Source organism: Schistocerca americana, chromosome 7, assembly GCF_021461395.2.
Source record: "Schistocerca americana isolate TAMUIC-IGC-003095 chromosome 7, iqSchAmer2.1, whole genome shotgun sequence".
Lineage (NCBI taxonomy): Eukaryota > Metazoa > Arthropoda > Insecta > Orthoptera > Acrididae > Schistocerca > Schistocerca americana.
The window spans coordinates 292,074,654-292,086,788 of NC_060125.1; positions in this window are offsets into that span (position 1 = coordinate 292,074,654).

Here is a 12,135-nt window from a genome sequence, read left to right on the forward strand (position 1 = left end):
CACGTTCTCCTCTTCCATACGTTTTTTCAGCGCCTGCAGTTCCTGTAAATCCAAATGCAACGACGCTGTGAGGGATATTAATGAAACATTTACTGGTTTAATAATAACCTGGCTACATTAGCTTGTAGTAGTTGAAAAGAGATAAATTGTGGCTATATTTGAAGACGAAGTAGTGAAACTGGTTTGGTTATATTACATGTTTATTATGAATGATTAGGTTCATTCTGCTCCATTTTCAATATTTGATAAGAAATTTCGGTATAAACTGATGTTATGCAGATTTTGGTAGAATTGGCGTTACTAACAACAGCGTTGTTAGGACTTTTATGATATTAGAATACGTCGCGGATTCAGAATTTTAATGATGGACTGCATCTTATGAATATTTTATTATAATTGCCGGCCGCTGTGGCCAAGCGGTTGTAGGCGCTTCAGTCCGAAACAACGTGGATGCTCCGGTCGCAGGTTCGAATCCTGCCTCGGGCATGGTTGTGTGTGATGTCCTTAGGTTAGTTAGGTTTAAGTAGTTCTAAGTTCTAGAGGACTGATGACCTCTGATGTTAAGTCCCATAGCGCTTAGAGCCATTTGAACCATAATTCAACACATCTCGTCCTCAACCACTGGAGCGTTACTAACCAAACCTGGTACACAGATCATTTACTACCTGGTAAGAATGTTTTGGAGGGAGGGAGGGGGGGGGGGAATATGAACCAACCACCTGTCAAAGCGGTGGGGTTAGGGTTGGAAAATCAGTGTAGCCCACGACACGAAAATACACTTAGTTTAGCCATCCAGTATTTGAGAAAGAGAGTACTTAGTGACTTTCCACAAACTTCGTACATAATTTCGTACCTTTACCAAATTTTTCTCGCTGACAAACCCCACAACAAGGGAAGGAAGTTTATCGCGTACTACATTTTCGCTGTTCACGCAGTGAAACTGCCGCGTGAGGCGTGACGTTTTAATTTATTCCTCCTTTTCTACTTACTCTATTCGTGACACATTTTGCAGGCAGTATTACATATACCACTGCATTTACCAAAAAATTAAATCATTGTACGACACTTAGATTAGGAGATATGACGTCGTAAACACTGAAATGCGTGAAAAATTACCGCATCATGGAAGACGTTTAAAATTATTGCTCCGTTGCTAATAACTCTGTTCTCAAAGCTTTTCGCAGATAGTATTCATATCTGCCGCTGAATGAACCTACAAAAGTATACCACTGTACGACGAATGGCTCAGTAATTATGACGTCAAATATTGAACTGCGAAAGAATTTGCCACATCATGAATGACATTTTAATTTATTTCTTCATTATTGTTTACTCTATTAGCAACACATTTTGCACATAGATTGCACTTATACCGCTGTATATACCTGTATATCATTGTGAGACACATAGTTCAGAAGATGTGACGTTAAATACTGAGATGCATGAAACACTGCCGCATCATCCATGACAATTCAGTCTATTACTTCTTCGCTACAGAGGAAAAATATATCATTGTACATGACATAGTTTAGGAGATGCGACATCATAAACATTGAGCTGCATGAAAATGAAACTACGGGGCGAAATTCGCAAGATGTAGATGTGAAATATTCGAACAAATACGACTGCAATATGTTAAATATATGTGACATATATTTGACATGTGCGTACGCGGGCAAAGTCATGGGTGAAAGGCTCATCCTAAACCCCTGGAACGATTTAGATCAAATTTGGTACTTGTAACAGATAGCTACGGGAAGCAGGTGGTAGGCACAGATAGGAGGAGGGGGAGTAGGAGGAGGAGGAGGAGCAGGAGGTGGACAGAGGTAGCGGGGATGGTGGACAGAGAAAGGGGGAAGGAGGAGATATACTAACAGGTAACTGGAATAAATACATACCTGGGCAACGCCGGGTACTCAGGTAGTAGTAAATACATTGTCTGGATCACAACTTCTTTTATTAGTGACTATCGGTTACAATTGCGCTGCAAATCACCTTCAGTCTGGTGCCACAAAGTGCAGTTTGTTAATAATAAAGTAAATGAAAGCAGTGGCCAATAGTTAAAGAACTTGTGATCTAGAAGGTGTTCGTCTATTGATTTTATTTCAACACGTGTTTGTGTCCTAACTTCAAAAAATTCTATTAGTTTCTTGCAAGTAAGAGCTTTTTCTTTTTCTCTGGGAGTCTTCAGTTTTCTGACCATTTTCATGTGATGAATTGCGCTTTCGTCTCTTGTGTCAATCTCTCCACATTTGCGTACCACATATAAGAAACGTTCAAACTGTATGAATGCCTAAGGGACTAAACTGTTTAGGTCGTCGGCCCCTAGACTTGCACACCACTTAAACGAACTTATGCTAAGAACAACACACACACCCATACCCGAGGAAGGACTCGAACCTCCGGCGGGAGCGGCCGCGCAATCCAAGACAAGGCGCCTCAAACCTCGCGGTCACTTAGCGCGGCTACCACATACATCAATGTCGTCAATTATTCGTTGAATTTTCTCCAAACACTGTCTTCCTCTATAGTTTCACCCTCTATCGCATCCTCAAGTACCATCAGAGCTATTCCTTCATGTTCTATAATACTGTCCCCTCTTATTGTCGATGTCTTCCACATTGCTCCGCACAGAGTCTGGAGGTAGCTTCCTCATTTCTTATCAATACACCCAATATCCTTATTTAGTACATCTTTTCCCGTTTTCCCACAGCCCATGATTCCCTTCTACACATCGCTGTGCTTCAAATTTCCGCCCATAGTAAGAGCAGTGTTTGTGTTTCAAACGTATACTCTCAGAAATTTCTGAGGCCAATAAAAAATACCTGTTTTGCCAAGGATGCCCTCTTGGCCCGTGCTAGTACGCTGTTGCACAGCAAATTCAGTTACCTGGTTCACATACAAATTTTTAAAGTTATTTCTTGGCGCGGACGCGAAGGAACCACTTCCGGCTCATAGCGTGTTTCACAACCGATATCTGGTACGTGCAACGAGTGCTTTGTTGCACAAGACAGACTGCTGCTAGTAACACATCGCTACATCAAGCCGAGCCGTAATCGAGATGCGCAAAGTATGAGAACACTATGGAGGCGCAACCAGTAACTTCCGTTATCAGTCGCTCAGCAGCGCCCTGTTATGGACGAAAAGCGTGAAGTCAAAGGGAACGTACAATAGCTGAGATACCACAATGGAGACAAGTCCACTGACGCCTCGAGAGAATGACAGCAAATGACCGCATCACCTGGTATGATGAAGTGATGTCCGGTTTTAAATATGAGCTTCCCTGAAGTACCTCCATCTCTTATGGCGACAGAATGAGTCTCGGTAGTTATAGCCTGACTGGCGAATTGTGATGTGTTGTCTGCTGCCGAATGAAGACTTCGCCTCCGAGACCACAGACAGCCGGCTGTAGAGGGACTTAGTCGCAGCAAACTGTGACTGTTGCAAGTTGTCGCCTTGACTGAACAGGACGTGGGCGTAAAAGAGCCATACCGACTGACTGCAGACTACCGCCTACAACCTATTGGGCGTGACACCGGAGTACCGCCTCGCTGGCTGTGCATAGTACCGCTTCCCTGGCTGTGGGTTGTGTCGTCGATCTGGATCCGTGGCTTCCGCTTTTATGGCACCCACCGTCTGTAACATTCTGTCGGCATTTGCGTAAGCACACATTCCTCTTCGAGAGCGCTTAATGAAAACCAGTCTAGGTCAACACGGAACATCTCGGTGGGCAGTGCCTTCCTCGACGCAGCCGCCATGGGCGCAGCACTCGGTCGTGGCACTAACCCTGGGCAGTGTTTATGTCTTATCAGCAAGTCACACTTGCTGATAAGACATACGCTGTGTGAGCGCTTCTGCGCCAGGTCGCTGACTGCAGCTCTGAAGATATGACTCTGCACATTTTACACATTAAACATATGTTATTTCAGATATTGCTCTTTCACTGACCCTGTAGGGCCTATGACAGCCATCTGCACCACTTCAAAAGTTTGGTCTCATACACCAGTAACGTCACCGTTTCACCTGTTGAACCTCCACCTCTTCTAAAAATCCTGACGCGAGGTGTAATCTACACTGCTGTTTACCTCTTCCTTGCTTCATCCATTATGTCCTGTTTTGTTTCCAAGGTAACTCAATTCTGAAACCTTTCTGAAGCAAAGATCGCATAAATATTTCTTTACTTAAAACAACCGGTTTCAGCAAACTTTGCCGTCATCTTCAGGTCTTATAAAAACCTTTTTGTTATGAAATGTGTCATTTTAAGTTGATATTCACGCCAAGTAGTCAAGTGGATAAAAAACAGTACGTTATAAAAGGTTTATCATAGCAGAATTCCTTAGATTCGTGTACCACGTGGGTTCCAATTTTGATATTCCGTTTATCGCTGATGTTACTTCTGCTTTGCTCATTATTTCCTTTTGTCTTTGGTTTACTGTCACGCCATGGCGAATACTCTTTAGGCCGTTTATTCCGTTCGACACCTCCTGTAATTCTTCTTCAAATTCACTGAGTATTGTGGAGTCATCAGAGAATCTTATCACTGATATCCTTTCATTGTTAATTTTAGTCCCACTCTTGCACCGTTCTTTTATTACTCTTCACCCCTCTCTTATAGCCTTTGTAATCGGATTCCTCCTCGGCCTCCAATTCTTACTGTTAAGTCTTGGTTCTTTTACTAATTGTATATTACCTGTCTTCCCTATAGATTACATCTATTTTCCTGAAAAAAATTGAATCTGTAGCACCGTTATTCATCATTCATTATCGAACTCTTATTTTGGGTCTACAAATCCTATGATGGTGATTCTTCTTAAGTCTTGCTTCCATATCATGGTCCGAAGTACCCCTCTGATGCCTGTACCTTTCCTAAAGCTAAAATGATCGTCCACTCATGACACTTTTAACTATTTTTTGCCCAACTATCCAGCACATAGTTGTTAGGTCGTTGCATTGTCCGAAATGGGAAGACTATTAAAGCAGCTGATATAAAGTGACCACTACCGGCGCTGGACGACCATTTTCCAAGTAATTCTCTGGTTCACATGATTCCTAATCCTCACTTGTTGACTCAGAGGAAACGAAACCGGCAAAACCTGCAAATATTTCAGAATTCGAGGCGAGAACAGTCGCCAACATATACGGGTACACCAGTAAAAAGAATACAACCCAACTTCTGATTACTTTAAAAATTGGTTAATATGTTAAATACGTTACGTTTAGCGTATGAACGAGAACAAGTTTAGAAAAGGCTTGTATCTTGTATCTGTGGTTAAAGATTGTTAGAAGTGTCCAAGTGCATTCATTATTAACCACTGCATGAGTGGAGTCTGGGTCATTTGCGCTCCGTTTTAAGTAAAAGCCGGTTTCTCACGAATCTCAATGTTTATTATGTCATACACCCCGCAATAGGTGTCATAAAATGATATAATTTCGCAGATGTATTCGGTGGCATATGTGGGTACTGTCTGTGAAATGTATTGCAAACAGAGTTTATTGCAAGGAAATAATAAACGTCTTGCCTGAAGCTCAAGTTTTACTGCATGAACAGCGAAATTATAGTAAGCCATAAACATTCTTGATTTCTTCGTTTTGTGCCGGGTGGCAGCGAGAAAATGTTTCTTAAAGGTTTTAAATTAGGTTCAAAGTTTGTTGGAAGTCACTTAGTGCTCTCATTATCTGTTATTGTACGAATGTAATATGGCTGACTTGGGTGCTGTGTGTTACGCGTACACTGACGGAAAAAAATCGCAGCACCAAGAAGGAGATGTGCAACATAAACGAAAGTTGACAGGGATATTTCTACACCTGAAAGATGATGATTATTGAAATTTCACGCCAGTCGCATAAGAGTGGCGCTAGTAGCGCTTCTACGAGGACATACATCTGTTTTGCTGTAAATACACGCTGTAGCGGGTGTGAGTATTAGTTACCTTTGAGATTGGACGTGGTGAGGTGATGATAGTAACGAAAGCTTTTAAGGTGCAAAGAAGCCATTATTAACACATAACTGAGTCTGTACGAGGCCGTGTCACAGGGCTACGAGGAGGTGGATGTTTCTCCTGCGATAACGCCTTGGCAGGGATGAAGTCACTCTACATGAATGCTGTCAGCTGTTGTCAAAAGAATGTACCGTTGCAAGAAAACCGATCTTCGGATGGCCACGTGATGCTACCGAGAGGGAAGAACATCGTGTTCGGCGTGTACCTTTGGCGCATCGTATATATATATATATATATATATATAAAACTGTGACGTGAAAGTGGCCAATGGGTAGAAGAGGTTAATTACTAGCTTGATGCGAAAATTAGATCTGTGAAATAAGACCCTGAATCACATTAACTGACTTACTTGCCGCTTTTAAGCTATGAGAGGGTGCAAGATTGTTGGAGAAGTTACTGCAGATTCTAAGAGCGCAGGTCGTGCTTCGTACTGTGCTCAATGTCTGCGACATCTCGTGTTGCTTCAACCTCTGGAACAAGTGTCGCCCACCGAGCCCCCACATCAAGTGACCTCAGCGGAGCCCCTGAAGCAAGTGCCCGCTAACTTCATTCTTCGAAACCTGGTTATCCCTGCATGGAATTTCGCCGGATAATTGCAGCAGACCTGGCGAGATAATTTAATAATCAAGTTTAATACTTTTATACTTTTTCGCATTTTTTCGTCGTTAGTCAGTACGGTCTATACTCCAAGGCACGCGGAAGATAGCAGAAATTCCCTCCTACTAAATGACAGACCTACAGTCATGGCTAACGTAGAGAAATACAAATACAAAAACATGAGACCTCGCCCCCGCTACCGAAAAAATAACAATAAGCCAAACAGAACCCATTACTAGGACATTTCAGCGAACTGCGTCCGCGCTTAACAGCTGCACTCAGGCTTTGTGAGCTAGTTTTTCTTATTGCCTTTCAGATTCCTATCTTGGCTAAAACGGATTATGTGTGCTTGTCGCACAATACTGTTTTACGGCACGCCGCGCAGCCTCATCGACAGTCCTGCTGAACTGGGATGGCAGACAGCGTCCCAATGCTCTACGTGTGTGGAAGAACGACTATGACTGTTGACATAAAATTATCTGAGTGGCGTACCACATCACAAACTTTAAAAAAACCTATAATGGATAAACCAACATTTTGGCAACTTCACAGTGGCTTTCTTCTGGCGTGCTTCGGCTGCGTGAAATCACTAATACTTTGTCATCACTGCTCACTGAGCATGAATTCACAGTTTTTAGGAGGTCGTTGTTACGCTTCGTGTCTTTTGAACTCTGCGATCTGGTAGTCGGGATGGGGCGAGCCTGCATCCATCTTCTCTCTTCATGTTTGTATGGTGTATTATTACTTCTATGTGTTGTCTGATCTTGCGTTTCGACAAGGCCGGCCAATTGGCCAGTACACAGCCAGAATGTGGCAAGGAAATCAAATTTAACGACACTTGTGAACTGGCCAAGCAGCCAGGGTTGGCGAAACACCTAACACCTAACACGATTAATGGAAAGGATGGATTAAAACTTGCCCCATCCTCACTGCCATCCCGCAGAGTCCAACTGACTGCACCAAGAATGGTAACTGGGCCGCGCGGTCTGCATCCAGCAGGAGAAAACCTGGAGAGAACACCTCATACACAGATGACCATCATCATAGGAAACAATGCAAGAGGTAATAGACCACTGGTTATCTCCACTTCCTCCTATCAATTATAATGAAGTTCCTTCTCCTTCGGCCACGCGGGGTGGCCGCGCGGTCTAGGGCGTCTTGTCACGGTCCGTGCGGCCTCCCCCGTCGGAGGTTCCAGTCCTCCTTCGGGCAAGGGTGTGTATGTTGTCCATAGTTTGCGTCAGATTAAGTAGTGCGTAGGCTTAGGGACCGATGACGTAAGTAGTTTGGTCCCATGAGACTTAACCACAAATTTCCAAGTTTTCCTTCTCCCTCCACCTCAAGAGACATATCGTAATGTAATGCTCAGTGAACAGTAATGACACTAACTGAGCAGTAATAACAAAATATAAGTAACTCCACACAGCCAAAGCACACGAGAAGATGCAGGAAAAGACTGCTGTGACTGTGGTCAAAATGTTCGTTTCTTCAGTATAGTTGTTTACATTACGACGCGTTGTGATTCTCACAAAATTTTATGTCAACTCTGGCTGTGGAGGCCTACGCAATTATATAAACTTTATGACTATTCCATTCCCTGCATGACAACTTGCCTTTCGTGAGCCAGCTAAAAACCCCAAGGGTAAGTAATACCACCTGTTACCGAGAGGATAGCACATGTTGAAATAATTAGAATTGCAGTCATTGGCAGTGATGAACACTGCTTTCAGTTGTCATGCAGCGTTAGCGACGTGACTTGACTGATTTCTGCGATCTGCGCATCTCTATACGTACACTTCAATGTTCTGACTCACTGACTCATCATCGCCCTCCCAAAACCGCTAAGGATAGAAATTTCAAAGTTGGCGAAAGTATGAACTTCATACTTTAAACGTCATTTAAGAAGGGATTTTTCTATATTCCAACCCTGATGGGGTGAAATGGGGGATGAATGGTTTTTTGAAAAATGTCGCTATTAAGAAATTTAGAAGGTAGACCTACGAAAATTGGTATTTGATTTCTCGGACACAAATAAAGAAATACATTTTCAACATTTTTGGAAATTTAACCCTATGGGGGTGAAATAATGAGTGAAGACCTGTTTTGAAAACATGTCACTATTAAAGAACTACTAAAGTATTTTTAAAGCCACATTTATGAACATCCATGCTTTTCTCGGTTTAAAAAAAAAGGTGTTTACTGTTTCTGGAAATTCAGCCCCTATAGGGGTGAAACACGGGATGAAAGCTCAATGGAAATATTTTATTGTGGTAGCATTTTTGTATCTAAAATCTATGAAAATTTATATTTGGCATCTCTGTTAAAAATAAAGCATACGCATGACACTATTTTGGAATTTCCTCCCCTAAGGGGATAAAATAGAAGGTGAAACGTTTTATGAAAATATTTAGTTGCGAAATTATTTTTATATCTAAATCTTTGAAAATTGGCGTTTGGCTTCTCGGTTAGAGACGCAAGAATACATGTTTCTCTGTCCTTGGAGATCCTTGTTTCAAATCTATTTTTTTTGTTTTTTTTGTCATCAGTCTACTGACTGGTTTGATGCGGCCCGTCACGAATTCCTTTCCTGTGCTAACCGCTTCATCTCAGAGTAACACTTGCAACCTACGTCCTCAATTATTTGCTTGACGTATTCCAATCTCTGTCTTCCTCTACAGTCTTTGCCCTCTACAGCTCCTTCTAGTACCATGGAAGTCATTCCCTCATGTCTTAGCAGATGTCCTATCATCCTGTCCCTTCTCCTTATCAGTGTTTTCCACATATTCCTTTCCTCTCCGATTCTGTGTAGAACCTCCTCATTCCTTACCTTATCAGTCCACCTAATTTTCAACATTCGTCTATACCACCACATCCCAAATGCTTCGATTCTCTTCTGTTCCGGTTTTCCCACAGTCCATGGTTCACTACCACACGATGCTGTACTCCAGACGTACATCCTCAGAAATTTCTTCCTCGAATTAAGGTCGGTTTTTGATACTAGTAGACTTCTCTTGGCCAGAAATGCCTTTTTTGCCATAGCGAGTCTGCTTTTGATGTCCTCCTTGCTCCGTCCGTCATTGGTTATTTTACGGCCTAGGTAGCAGAATTCCTTAACGTCATTGACTTCGTGACCATCAATCCTGATGTTAAGTTTCTCGCTGTTCTCATTTCTACTACTTCTCATTACCTTCGTCTTTCTCCGATTTACTCTCAAACCATACTGTGTACTCATTAGACTGTTCATTCCGTTCAGCAGATCGTTTAATTCTTCTTCACTTTCACTCGGGATAGCAATGTCATCAGCGAATCGTATCATTGATATCCTTTCACCTTGTATTTTAATTCCACTCCTGAACCTTTGTTTTAATTCCATCATTGCTTCCTCGATGTACAGATTGAAGAGTAGGGGTGAAAGGCTACAGCCTTGTCTTACACCCTTCTTAATACGAGCGTTCTTGATCGTCCACTCTTATTATTCCCTCTTGGTTGTTGTACATATTGTATATGACCCGTCTCTCCCTATAGCTTACCCCTGCTGTTTTCAGAATCTCGAACAGCTTGCACCATCTTATATTGTCGAACGCTTTTTCCAGGACGACAAATCCTATGAAAGTGTCTTGATTTTTCTTTAGCCTTGCTTCCATTATTAGCCGTAACGTCAGATTTGCCTCTCTCGTCCCTTTACTTTTCCTAAAGCCAAACAGATCGTCACCTAGCGCATTCTCAATTTTCTTTTCCATTCTTCTGTATATTATTCTTGTAAGCAGTTTCGATGCATGAGCTGTTAAGCTGATTGTGCGATAACTCTTGCACTTGTCAGCTCTTGCCGCCTTCGGAATTGTGTGGATGATGCTTTTCCGAAAGTCAGATGGTATGTCGCGAGACTCATATATTCTACACACCAACGTGAATAGTAGTTTTGTTGCCACTTCCCCCAATGATTTTAGAAATTCTGATGGAATGTTATCTATCCCTTCTGCCTTATTTGACCGTAAGTCCTCCAAAGCTCTTTTAAATTCCGATTCTAATACTGGATCCCCTATATCTTCTAAATCGACTCCTGTTTCTTCTTCTATCACATCATACAAATCTTCACCCTCATAGAGGCTTTCAATGTATTCTTTCCACCTATCTGCTCTCTCCTCCGCATTTAACAGTGGAATTCCCGTTGCACTCTTAATGTTAACACCGTTGCTTTTAATGTCACCAAAGGTTGTTTTGACTTTCCTGTATGCTGAGTCTGTCCTTCCGACAATCATATCTTTTTCGATGTCTTCACATTTTTCCCGCAGCCATTTCGTCTTAGCTTCCATGCACTTCCTATTTATTTTATTCCTCAGCGACTTGTATTTTTGTATTCCTGATTTTCCCGGAACATGTTTGTACTTCCTCCTTTCATCAATCAACTGAAGTATTTCTTCTGTTACCCATGGTTTCTTCGCAGCTACCGTCTTTGTATCTATGTTTTCCTTCCCAACTTTTTTTATGGCCCTTACTAGAGATGTCCATTCCTCTTCTACTGTACTGGCTACTGCGCCATTCCTTATTGCTGTATCTATAGCGTTAGAGAACTTCAAATGTATCTCGTCATTCCTTAGTACTTCCGTATCCCACTTCTTTGCATATTGATTCTTCCTGACTAATGTCTTGAACTTCAGCCTACTCTTCATCACTACTATATAGTGGTCTGAGTCTGTATCTGCTCCTGGGTGCGTCTTACAGTCCAGTATCTGATTTCGGAATCTCTGTCTGACCATGATGTAATCTAATTGAAATCTTCCCGTATCTCCCGGCCTTTTCCAAGTATACCTCCTCCTCTTGTGATTCTTGAACAGGGTATTCGCTATTACTAGCTGAAACTTGTTACAGAACTCAATTAGTCTTTCTCCTCTTTCATTCCTTGTCCCAAGCCCATATTCTCCTGTAACCTTTTCTTCTACTCCTTCCCCTACAACTGCATTCCAGTCGCCCATGACTATTAGATTTTCGTCCCCCTTTACATACTGCATTACCCTTTCAATATCCTCATACACTTTCTCTATCTGTTCATCTTCAGCTTGCGACGTCGGCATGTATACCTGAACTATCGTTGTCGATGTTGGTCTGCTGTCGATTCTGATTAGAACAACCCGGTCACTGAACTGTTCACAGTAACACACCCTCTGCCCTACCTTCCTATTCATAACGAATCCTACACATGTTCTACCATTTTCTGCTGCTGTTGATATTACCCGATACTCATCTGACCAGAAATCCTTGTCTTCTTTCCACTTCACTTCACTGACCCCTACTATATCTAGTTTGAGCCTTTGCATTTCCCTTTTCAGATTTTCTAGTTTCCCTACCACGTTCAAGCTTCTGACATTCCACGCCCCGACTCGTAGAACGTTATCCTTTCGTTGATTATTCAATCTTTTTCTCATGGTAACTCCCCCTTGGCAGTCCCCTCCCGGAGATCCATGGGGGACTATTCCGGAATCTTTTGCCAATGGAGAGATCATCATGACATTTCTTGAATTACAGGCCACATGTCCTGTGG